Below are 12,224 nucleotides of genomic sequence, written 5' to 3' on the forward strand. Positions count from 1 at the left end.
TTTGCATATTCTTTTTTGTGTGTGGTATGTTTCATGAGCATAGTCCATTATACTATGTCTCTAACATGCATTAACATCAAAATTCTATTGCCCGACCTCAAATAGTTGTGACTTCTACATAAGTCCAATTACGATTGCTTAACATAGCGCTAATTTTTTGACATAAAAGGCATAAGCATTCTAGTTAGTGAGATTGTAAGTCTCCCCTCTTTCATGGTATTGTATGGAAACTTGGTCTTCTTTCCTTCCTTTGGAAGATGTTTTGGTTCAAGGATCCATGCTTGTGATAAGTGGGTTGAGTGTTCTCCAAATAATGTCTTGAAAAATCAAAAGCAAAACAAAACTAACCTCTAACCTACTAACTATTGACTTTTAATTTCAAGCCTTACTTTAATGCAATTTACTTTTAGCATTTTATTTCATTTGCCATTGTTCATATCATTCTAATTTTTTATGTTAATGCAATTTTCATTTTGTCCATTTGGACCATATTGTGTGATATATTTTTTTTGTATATACTTTGCTTGTTTGTGTGGTCTTTGACCATTAATGTACATAATAATCAAAAAAACCATAAAAAAACTTTTGAGTGGACCGTTGGCTTGATCTTGGACAAATGGACTTAGAATATAGGCAACCTCCCTAAGATAAAGGACTTGGCCAATGCCAATTTGTGGAGAACTAAGTGCTTGCAATTTGAAATTCATCTGATACATCTTTGAAGACCTCTCTAGGATTCATCTGCAACATGATCATTGTGAAGTTGTTATTTTGAACTTGTGACTTGTGGAATTCACCTGTTACATGGGCTATTTTGAAGAAGATCATGGAATGGATAAGCTTGGATGAGGCCATCTTTATTTGATGCCTTTGCTCTTCAAGATAATATAATTGTGCATTTGTGTATTGCTTGATTCTAAAAGTCCAAGGGAATTCTGGGTTTCTGTTGACATTTTTATCTATTGGATTGCTGCCCATTTGGCCAGATCTTTTCAACTCTAAACTTTTAAATTTTGTGCATAGGGTAGTCTCTTCATCTTCTCCCCATTTCTTTAATTTTAAAATCTATCCCTCCATTTTCAAAATCTTCTTTGTGTGAACTATTTTTGCTCTAAACTATGACCACTTTTGCAAAATATAGAAACTTTGGCCTTATGCCATTGCATTTTTAAACTTCTTTTCTTAAAATCAAACTTGTAAATAAACTTAACTATATTTGACTTAAACTTTCAAAAAAGCCAAAAAAGAACTAACTCATTCAAACTATTTTTAGGCCTTTGTGCCTTTCAAACTTAAATTTTGTTAAAAGCAATGCACCCACTTTGAAATTTGTATCACGAACTACGAGGTTTTGATCCCTCATTTTTATGTTGGTACGTAGGCACGAGTCCGAAGGTCTTGTCAAACACAAAAATATAATTAATGAATTCTTTTCTCATCCCCCTCCATTCTATTTGTTTGTAAACATCACTTTGTACAAAATACATATGCACACAAAAAGGGCTCCCTAGGAGTACCTAGGACACTTTGGATGCTAACACCTTCCCTCTGTGTAACCAACCCCCTTATCTGTGATCTCTAATTTTTATTAGTTTTTATTTGAAAACTTCTTACTTATTGGGTTTTGTTCGTACTTTTCCCTTTTCCCTTGGAAACAATAAAAGCGCGGTGGCGACTCTTGTTAATTGATCTCTAGCTTATCAATAGCTTGATGATCATGAATTTCCCGTTACACAACTACCCTTTTACTGGGCAGAATACCAGAACGAGAATATCCGTCATCTATTAAGATGAACATATCGAGGATAGACTCAAAAAGGTAAAGAATATCCATCATTGGTTAGGATGAACATATCAAGGATAAACTTCCTGGGGAAACGTGAAAACGAATCCGCTGGGGAGAAATAAAGGAAGTAGATTACTTTTACCGGGTATTGGGCAAAAGTAAAGTACTCACAAATTCGAGAAGAATATTACCATTTACTGGGTAACATACTCTCGGGGAACCAAAAGCATCTAGATAGGTAAAATCTAGAAAGAAACGGTCAATCAAAGACTCAACCCAATGAGGATATAACTCAAGGGGAGCAGTTCCATCTAGATAATCAACTGGGTAGGAAGCTAAAATAATAATCATCCACGAGGAAATAACTCGGTGGGGAATGGAAAAGGTTAGATTCTTTCTGCTTAAAGGGCTGACACTCTAGATATGAAAGAGGACAAACACAATGAATCTGCGTGGGAAAGGATACCACCATAGCAGAGGGTCAGAAAAAGGATGAATCACAAAAATGAAATAATAAATGCAAATGATGAAATCTATGAATGTATATGTATTTGTATATTTAATGATTATGCTGACAAAACAATCACAAGTATATAAATGTCACTGTTATGAATCATCGATACCACACTCCACCAATCTCAACAGGAGGGAAGCAACAATTGGAGAAAGAGATGAATCAGATGAACGAGAATCATTCTTCTCAAACGCTCGACCCTAGCTAGAGGAAAGAGGACAAATTTGCTGGGGATTTGCATCATCAACTTTGCGGGGGAATTTTAGGTCAACACCATATCAAATGGGAGACGACCTTGCAGAGGACCAGAAATATTGCTCAAGAATCAGTGCTAACAAGGATCAGGCCTAAATTCTGCTGACGACCTGAGGGGAGTAACAATCTGTGCTAAATCTATGCAAACCGTTGAGATAACGTGCCTATAACTCGAGGGGGGAAAATACAAACTCGGCTGGGGAAACCAACCAAACTCGAATGGAGATGTTGAGTTGCCGTTCGGAAATATATGACCAAACCAGTTGCTTGGGGAAAACCAATCATGCTTCGCATTTTAGAACTTACCTGTTCTCAGACTGCTGTTGATATTCCTTAAATGAAATCGATTGCTCTTAAAAAGTAATTATTTTTATTATTTAAGAAAAACATGATTTTAATTTTTTAAAATTCAATTTCAAAAATAATCATCATAAAATTTAATTCTATTTAGATGAAATAAATAAGAATAGAAACAATTGGATAAAAAGCTCAACTTTATTTAATAGAATGGTAGTCTGTGAATGACAAGACTCCATAGATCTTCACAAAAATTGAAAAATGGTAATTTACATGGAAAAGGGCTACATTGAATACAATGATCACTAATCCTTCTACCATCTTTGATATCCACTATGCTTTTGGCTTTGGTTGAAGATGAATCAGAACCCAATGATGTGCTCAAGAATGTCTTCAAGACTGAAGATCAACAGGATGCTGTTACTTGCCATGATCCCTAATTTTTGCATAAATTGCCCCAAGGTGGGGTAGTCAATTTATCGGGATAGATTTTTCTATTTTATGTCTCTAACTTTTGCATGGATCTCCCTTTCTGGTTTTCAGTCTACTGAGACACTCATTTTTGCCTAAGCCTCACTTTCGGGTTTTCAACTTAGCGAGTTGTTCTTTTCTTTTTAAGGCGAAGTATTTCTTGACTACATCGGCGTTCACAGGACGCGTGAACTATTCACCATCCATAGTTGTAAGAATCAAAGCACCGCCCTAAAAGGCTCTCTTAACAACATATGGGCCTTCATAATTAGGAGTCCATTTGCCCCTAACATCAGGTTTAAAGAATAGAATCTTCTTGAGCACAAGGTCACCTTCTCTGAACACATGGGGTTTGACCTTCTTATCAAATGCCTTCTTCATTCTCTTTTGATATAACTGACCATGACACATGGCAGTCAACCTCTTCTCTTCAATCAAATTCAAATGATCATACCTGGTATGACACCATTCAACTGTTGTCAACTTGGCTTCCATCAGCACACATAGTTTTGGGATCTCAACCTCTACCGGGAGCACAACTTCCATGCCATAAACAAGTGAGAAAGGGGTTTCCCCTGTTGAAGTGCGGATGGATGTACAATACCCATGCAAAGCAAATGAGAGCATCTCATTCCAATCCTTGTAGGTTACTACCATCTTCTGGATGATCTTCTTGATATTCTTGTTTGCAGCTTCAACAACCCCATTCATCTTAGGTCGGTAGGGAGAAGAATTATAATGTGCAATATTGAAGTCTTTACAAAGAGCTTCTACCATATTATTATTCAAGTTTGACCCATTATCAGTAATGATCTTACTTGGCCCACCATATCGACATATAATTTGATTCTTGATAAACCTCACAACAACTTGCTTGGTTATATTTGCATACGATGCCGCTTTAACCCACTTTGTGAAGTAGTCAATAGCCACCAAAATGAAACGATGTCCGTTCAAAGCTTTGGGCTCAATCATGCCAATCATATCTATTCTCCACATGGAGAAGGGCCATGGGGAGGAAATGACGTTCAACAGTGTCGGGGGAACATGAACCTTATTTGCATAAATTTGACACTTGTGGCATTTCTTCAGAAACTTGCAACAAACAGATTCCATTGTCAGCCAATAGTAACATACTCTCAACATCTCCTTAGCCATAGCATGTCCATTGGAATGAGTACCAAAGGAACCTTCATGGACTTCAGTCATCAATAAGTCTGCTTCGTGTCTATTCACACATCTGAGCAAAATCATATCGAAGTTTCTCTTGTACAGTACATCACCATTCAAGTAGAAGTTGCCAGCCAATCTTCTCCAAGCCTTCTTATCTTTCAAAGATGCCCCAGGCGGGTAAATATGACTTTGGAGAAAACACTTGATATCAAAATACCACGGCTTTTCATATTTGATCTCTTCAAAAGCAAACACATGAGCTGGCCTATCAAGACGCATCACAGTCAAATTAGGAACTTCATACTAGAACTTTACCACAATCATTGATGCCAACTTTGCAAGAGCATCTTCCATCCGATTTTCATCTCGAGGGATATGATGAAACTCAACCTTTATAAAGAAAGTTGAAATCCTCCTCGCATAATCTCTATATGGTATCAAACCAGGTTGATTCGTCTCCCATTCACCTTTGATTTGATTCACAACCAAAGCTGAATCTCCATAGACGTCAAGATACTTGATTCTGAGATCAATGGCCTCTTCAAGCCCCATAATGCAAGCTTCATACTAAGCCATATTGTTTGTACACTTGAAAGTCAATCTAGTTATAAATGGAAAATGAGTGCCTTGAGGAGTAATAATCACTGCCCCAATGCCATTACCATACTGATTAACAACTCCATCAAATACCATGCCCTAATGAGAACCAGGTTCTGACCCTTCTTCAAGCAATGGTTCATCATAATCTTTCATTTTCAAGTACAAGATCTCTTCGTCAGGAAAATCATACTGCACTGACTGGTAATCTTCAATCGGTTGGTGGGCCAAATGGTCGGCCAAGACACTACCCTTAATTGCTTTTTGAGATCGGTATTTAGTATTATAGTCTGATAACAACATCTGCCAACGAGAATTCTCCCAGTTAAAGCAGGCTTCTCGAAAATATACTTGATTGGATCCATTTTGGATATCAACCAAGTGGTATGATTCAACATATGCTGACACAGATGCTTAGCAGCCCAAGCCAATGCACAATAAGTATTTTCAAGCATAGAATACCGAGTCTCACAGTCGGTAAATTTCTTACTGAGGTAGTAAATTGCATATTCTTTCTTTCCAGTTTCGTCTTGCTGACCCAAAACATAACCCATACTTTTTTCAAGCACAGTCAAATACATGATCAATGGTCTTCCTTCAACAGGCGGTGACAGAATCAGAGGTTCAAGCAAATATTCTTTGATACTGTCAAAAGCTTTCTGGAAGTTTTCGGTCCAATCATAAGATTGATCTTTCCGCAGAAGCTTGAATATAGGCGCATACGTGACAGTCATATGCGATGTGAATCTTGAGATATAATTCAAGTGACTGAGAAAACCTCTGACTTGCTTCTCAGTTTTGTGTGCAGGCATCTCTTGTATTGCTTTGACCTTGGAATCAACTTCAATACCCTTCTCGCTGATAATAAAGCCCAACAACTTACTAGAACGAACACCCAAAGTACATTTATTGGGATTCAAGCGGAGTTTGTACTTCCTCAAACGCTGGAATAGCTTCAAAAAATGCTCAACATGTTTTTCTTCATCACTTGATTTGGCAATCATATCATCAACATAGACTTCGATCTCTTTGTGCATCATATCATGAAAAAGATTAGTCATTACTCTCTGATATGTTGCACCAGCATTCTTTAGACCGAAAGGCATCACTCTATAATAGAATGTTCCCTAAGGTGTAGTGAATGTGGTCTTCTCTATATCTTCGGGTGCCATCTTGATCTGATTATAACCGGAAAATACATCCATAAACGAAAAGACTTTGAATTTAGCTGTATTGTCTACCAACATGTCAATGTGTGGCAGAGGGAAATCATCTTTCGGACTAGCTTTGTTCAAATCTCTATGATCAACACACATACGGACTTTTCCATCCTTCTTCGGAACAGGCACAATATTGGCCACCCATTGTGGATACTCATCGGTGACAACGAAACCAACATCAATCTGCTTTTGCACTTCTTCTTTGATCTTTACTGCCATATCAGAATGAGTCCTTCTCAACTTCTGCTTGACTGACGGGCATTCTGGCTTCAATGACAATCTACGCTCCACGATCTCAGAATCCAAACTAGGCATGTCTTGATAGGACCAAGTAAACACATCTGAATACTCTCGAAGAAGATGAATCAACCCTTTCTTAACCTTAGGACACAGTTGAGACCCAATCTTGACTTCCTTCACATCATCTTTGGAACCCAAGTTGACTAACTCAATCTGCTTTTCGAATGGCTGAATGGCTTTTTCCTCGTGCTCAAGTAGGCGAGACAAATCATCAGACACTTCTTCATCACTTTCTTCCTCAACCTCAAATACAGGGAATTCAAAGTTTGGAGAAGGAGTAGTGTAGCGGGGTATTCGTTACCTTTAGATTTATTGACTAAATCAAAAGTAAATCATACAATTCGAGTCGCCACCGCACTTCTATTTATCCAAAGGAAAGGTTAGAAAGCAAACAAAAACGAGAAGTTTTATCAAATCAAAAACTAATAAAAATGTCAGAGATCTGGGTAAGAAGGTTGGTTTTGCAATAGGAAGGTTTTAAGCACCCAAAACATCCTTAGTACTCTAAGGGAGCCCTTTTTGCCAAGTTGTATGGTAGGTTAGTATTTGTGAAAATATTTGTGCAAACATGATTGGGGAGATGAGAGAAGAATATACAAATTATTTACAATTTTGTTGTTTGAATGGATGAACCCATTGCCTACGTACTATCACAAAGGTAGGATCAAAACCTCGTAGTTCGGGGTAAAAATCTCAAAATATTGGTGAATTGATTTGACAAAATCCTTAAGGTCTTTTGTTATCAAAGGGAGAAAACTCAACCTAAACCACAATCCACCATGTGAGGAGAGCTTCAACATACTAGTGAGGGATCCACCCTATAATAAGTATGGAAGACTTATAGTCCAATCACTAAGGATAAGGCGAGGTTTACATCAACCACTATGATAACTCAAACCTAATAGCTAATGTTTATGAAAAGCTTTGGCAAAGGTGGCCATTGGAACCACAAAAAGGATTCAAAGTGAGTTGGATTTACCAATTAGAAGTATTCACAAAAAGGAAGTCAAAGTTGACTTAAGGTTCAATTCAACATAAGTATTATGAAAAGAGTTTGAAAAATCAAAGGCATGGTGCCTAGGTTTCTAATTTTGAAAACAATGTCAATGTTTGCACAAAATAAGTTTGGCTTGGGTTAGAGTGGAGAGAAGAAGAGAAGGGCTAGGTCCTAAACATGCAAAGATGAGAGAAGAGAAATAAAACCCTTGGAGTTCCTTTCTTGAGATCATAAAGATGATCCAAGTTGCTCCTTTCCTTTAGACTTAGCAAGTATTAAGCAATTAACTCAAGCAATCAAGCAAATATTCAATCAAGCTCCTAGGATCTTCCAATGGGACTTGTCTTTCTCTTAACTTGGAGGCTCATGACAATGGTCCTTCTAAATAGCTCAAGTTTAGAATCCCTATCACATAAGAACAAACAATTAAAAAGTTCCACAATGCAATAATAGAAATGGACAAAGAGAGAGTTTAGATTAGGGGTCCTTTCAAATCAACATCAAGATATAAGTATTCTAAAGGCATGAGGCCTAGTTGCTCTTCAACAATTTTAGAATTCTAAAGGCATGAGGCCTAGTTTCTCTTGAACTCCATTAAGCATAGGTAGGGTCCTAATTCTAAGTCCTTTCTCCTTTTGCATTGGGTTCATACAAACAAAACAGAACAAGCACAAGGCAATAGTATATACACAATAATGTGCTCAAGTGAGCAAAAGGCAAATGACATAAACATAAACATGAGCTCAAGTGAGCAAAAGGAAAAGACAATATGAATAATGGGCAAGAAATTAAATTGCATTAAAGTAAATTGCAAGAATTAAATGCTTGAATTAAAAGTTAGTGATTAGTACTTAGTGTTAGTGTGCCATAAGGAAATTTAACGCTATGTTAAGCAATCATAAGTGGACTAATGTAGTAGTCACACCTATCTGAGGCCGGTCAATAAAACTATAGGCAAATAAACACAAGTTAGAGATCATGACTAGTAAGCCAAGCTCCTACAACTTGCCATGCCAAAAGAAAAGAAGAATGACCTTGTATGGATTTCAGGTTTTTTGCTTGACCAAGAAGCAACCTATCTTGGACACAAAGCAATTCACTTGATCTTTGATCAAGATGAATTTGATTTGGATCAAAGAAGGTTAAGCCTCTCATATGTCAAGGTTAACCACGAATCATTAACTCATTGGTCAAAAGAAAAAGAAGAAGAAAGGAGATGAAGATAGAATGGAATGTACAAAATGAGAAATCAAATGACATAACCAAACACATTGATCAAATATGAATGGAATCAACATCAATCAATGGTAAACAGAAGTGAAATGAAGCTTAAAGGTCAAGAAAGATCAAACATGTTTTTGGTATTTTTTTGGAATTAAAATAATGCATAAAATAAAATGAACAAATAAAGGTCAAACTTCAAATCCAATTCAAATCAACTTGGATAAGTCCAATTGGATCATCATAAGTCTAACATGGTCAAACAAGGTTTGACAAATTTTCTCAACATTTTTTGAAAACAGAAACTAATTTTAAACAATTAAAAATGAAGAAAAATAACATAATTGGACTAAAATCTCAAATAAATCTCAAATCAATTAAGAAATTGATGAGAATATTTTTCATAGACTTATCATCATCCAAAGATGTTAAGAAAATATTTTTGGCATTTTTGAATATCAAATGGTATTTTAAATGAATTAAAAACAATCAGAAATGAAATAATCCACAAAAAATATTAAATGGAATCACAAAAATAATTAAAAATCATTTTATGAAACTAGAATTTAAGAGAAATTTTTTGCAATTGGTCCCATATTTTTGTGATTCCAAATAAAGAAGTTATGAATTTTTGAAAATAAATGGATTAAAAGAAATTAAAACTGAAATTAATAAAATAGAAAAAACCATAAGCGTCTGATCAGAGCTCATTAATTGACGTGGCTGATCAGAAGGCTCTCAACCGTGCGCTTACCATGTACATGAGTCAAGCGCGTGGTACCATGAATTAAATGGAGTCAAACATAACAAGGGCCAGGATTAGATCGTGACCAATGGATCCAAGGGCTATGAGATCAGCCACGTCTAGAAGGTGGTGGAAACCACCGTCTTCTCCAGTGAGAAGCCAAAATCCGGCCACCAGTTGCAGGTTTTGCAACTTTAACCAATCCACACGATCTATATACCAAATGAAAGCTGGGGTGATGTACATCACCCCTGTGACCTTAGTTTTCACTCAAGATTCTTATGGAGGAAGAAATCTGAAGTTGAAAAACTAGGTGTTCAATCTGAAGTTCACCAATTCATAAAATTAAAGCCACCGTTGGCTTGCCTCTCACACGAGGACTTCAGAATTGCAAACCAACACAAGCAATGCATAATAATCAGTGAGATTCGAAGCAAAACAGTTAGGGTGTAAACCTTTGTAGAGCAGCTTTTATGAGCATAATTCAACCAAACCTTTGCTTGCAGCTTGGTCCTGATGCTTGGTGTGAGAGCTAGGCTTAGGAATTAGTGATGATAATCAACTGATGTTGTTGAAAATCACACTTGAAAATGAAAAGTGAAAATGCAAATTCCTTTGGTGAGAGGTTGGGGAATCAATTCAACAGGGGTTTAGGCGCCTTCAGGTTGAGATTTGAGTGAGGCAATGCATTCTATTTATAGATGGAGCTGATGTAAAGAGGTGGAAAACTCGTGTGCATGAAATTGGGTTCTCCATGCATGGGCCTGTACAGGCGCATGTGAGGCCCAAAATTAATTGGTTTTTCATGCTGAACTCAAATGAAGCAAGTTTGGACGTGCAGATGGCAAGGCAATGGCTTGTGCATGAAGAATTAACATGAAGTGCATAAATGATTACAAAAGTTCATCTCTTCGAAAGTCCCAATTGGAAAATTCAAACATAAGCATGTGGGTAATGGTTGGAAAGGTCTTGACATGAGGAACAAAAGTTATGTTGAACAAAAATCCATTTGGAGTTTGGAAAATATTGAAAACTGGCCATGAAGATCAAGGTACAAAACATGCATTTGGAAAATTTGCCAAATATGACCAACTTTAAGCCCTTCTATTTCAGTGATGCAAGCTTCAAATGACAAAACCTCCAGCATCAAAGTTGTATATATTTTCAAGAAAATCAATTTGGCCTTAAAGTTTGCATCATTTGGATTTTTAATGAGAAAGTTATGGGCACTTGAAGTTGGACTTTTTCAAGATTCAATGACTTTGGTCCAAAGTGACCTATAATGTTTTGTATTATCATATGTGTTTGTTTTAGGATTATGGAATTTTGTCCAACATAACAATTTAAGTAGACATCTTAGAATTTCCAATTCACTTGGTCTCACCTCAAAATCATAAAAAATGAAGGAGTTAGGTCCTTGTGAAGTTGACCCAAAATTAGGGTTTCAGTCAAAATGACCTATAATGTTTTGAAATGAATGATGACCTTACAGGTTTCAAATGGAATTTTGATGAACATTAAAGTTGTTCATATGGTTCTTAATAATGTGTTTTCTCTTGGGGTCACCTTCATTTGACAAAAACATCAAAAGGTAGGTCTCAGTGGATTCCAAAATAGTTAGATGAATTGACTGTTCAACTTCTCAAGTCCAAACTTCAAATCTTGATGAATAAATGATTGAGGACACTCACATAGGCTCATATATGCATAAAATGATGAACGAAAGAACTTCCATTGATTGAATTTGATCATAGGTTGAGGTTGCTTCATGAGCAAGGCATAATCAATGCACAATTGAATTAGGGTTTCCTTGAGAAACAATCCTCAAGCCCTTTTGGTTTATCTTGATCAAATTGACAAATTGAGATACTTGGGAGGCATATATGATGATTGAGAGCTTTGGGAACTATTGTCATGCTTGCTTTCATTTTCATTTGGCCACTTCAATGGGCATATGAGCCTCCTAGGAGCCTTGGGTCACTTAACTGCTTAAGCTTCAAAACAAAAGAGGTTAGTGACATATTTTTTGTGCTTTTGGTTAGTAAACAAAATAATAAAAGAAATAATATACAATTCAAGCATGCTTGGTGGTCTTAAACCACTCACACAAGTCCCAACCCTAGGGTAAAAGAGCCAAGATGCTATGATCATTGAGGCAAATGCATTGAGCAATGATATGATGCCATGAGAGATCTTAGGGTCAAAATTAGGGTCTTACAAGTAGGATCATTGTATTTAATGGGTTTAGAAACCAACCTGCATAATGATTTGATATTTTGATTTTAGAGAAGTGAATTGTGGCTAAATATTATGCAGATGGACAATTTATTATTTATTTATTTATGTTTTATGTGATTACCATTTTCAGAAAAGCAAAAAGTAAAAATAAAACACCATAGACGTGGATGAATAAAATTGCACTTTATTGATGATAAAAATTTGAAAATGCCCAACAATGTTCACTTCTCCCTTAGGCATAGGAGAAGGATTTTCTCAAAATTATGAAAAACTATTTACTTAGAGTGATGGACAATAACAGGAACCTCAACAACAACCCAATTGTTGTAAGCCTTTCCATGCGTCATAAAATTGGCGCAGTCTTCATCTACATCACCCTCGATCACGACAGCTTAGTGTTGTTCATTACC

The sequence above is a fragment of the Lathyrus oleraceus genome, chromosome 2, assembly GCF_024323335.1.
Source record: "Lathyrus oleraceus cultivar Zhongwan6 chromosome 2, CAAS_Psat_ZW6_1.0, whole genome shotgun sequence".
NCBI lineage: Eukaryota > Viridiplantae > Streptophyta > Magnoliopsida > Fabales > Fabaceae > Lathyrus > Lathyrus oleraceus.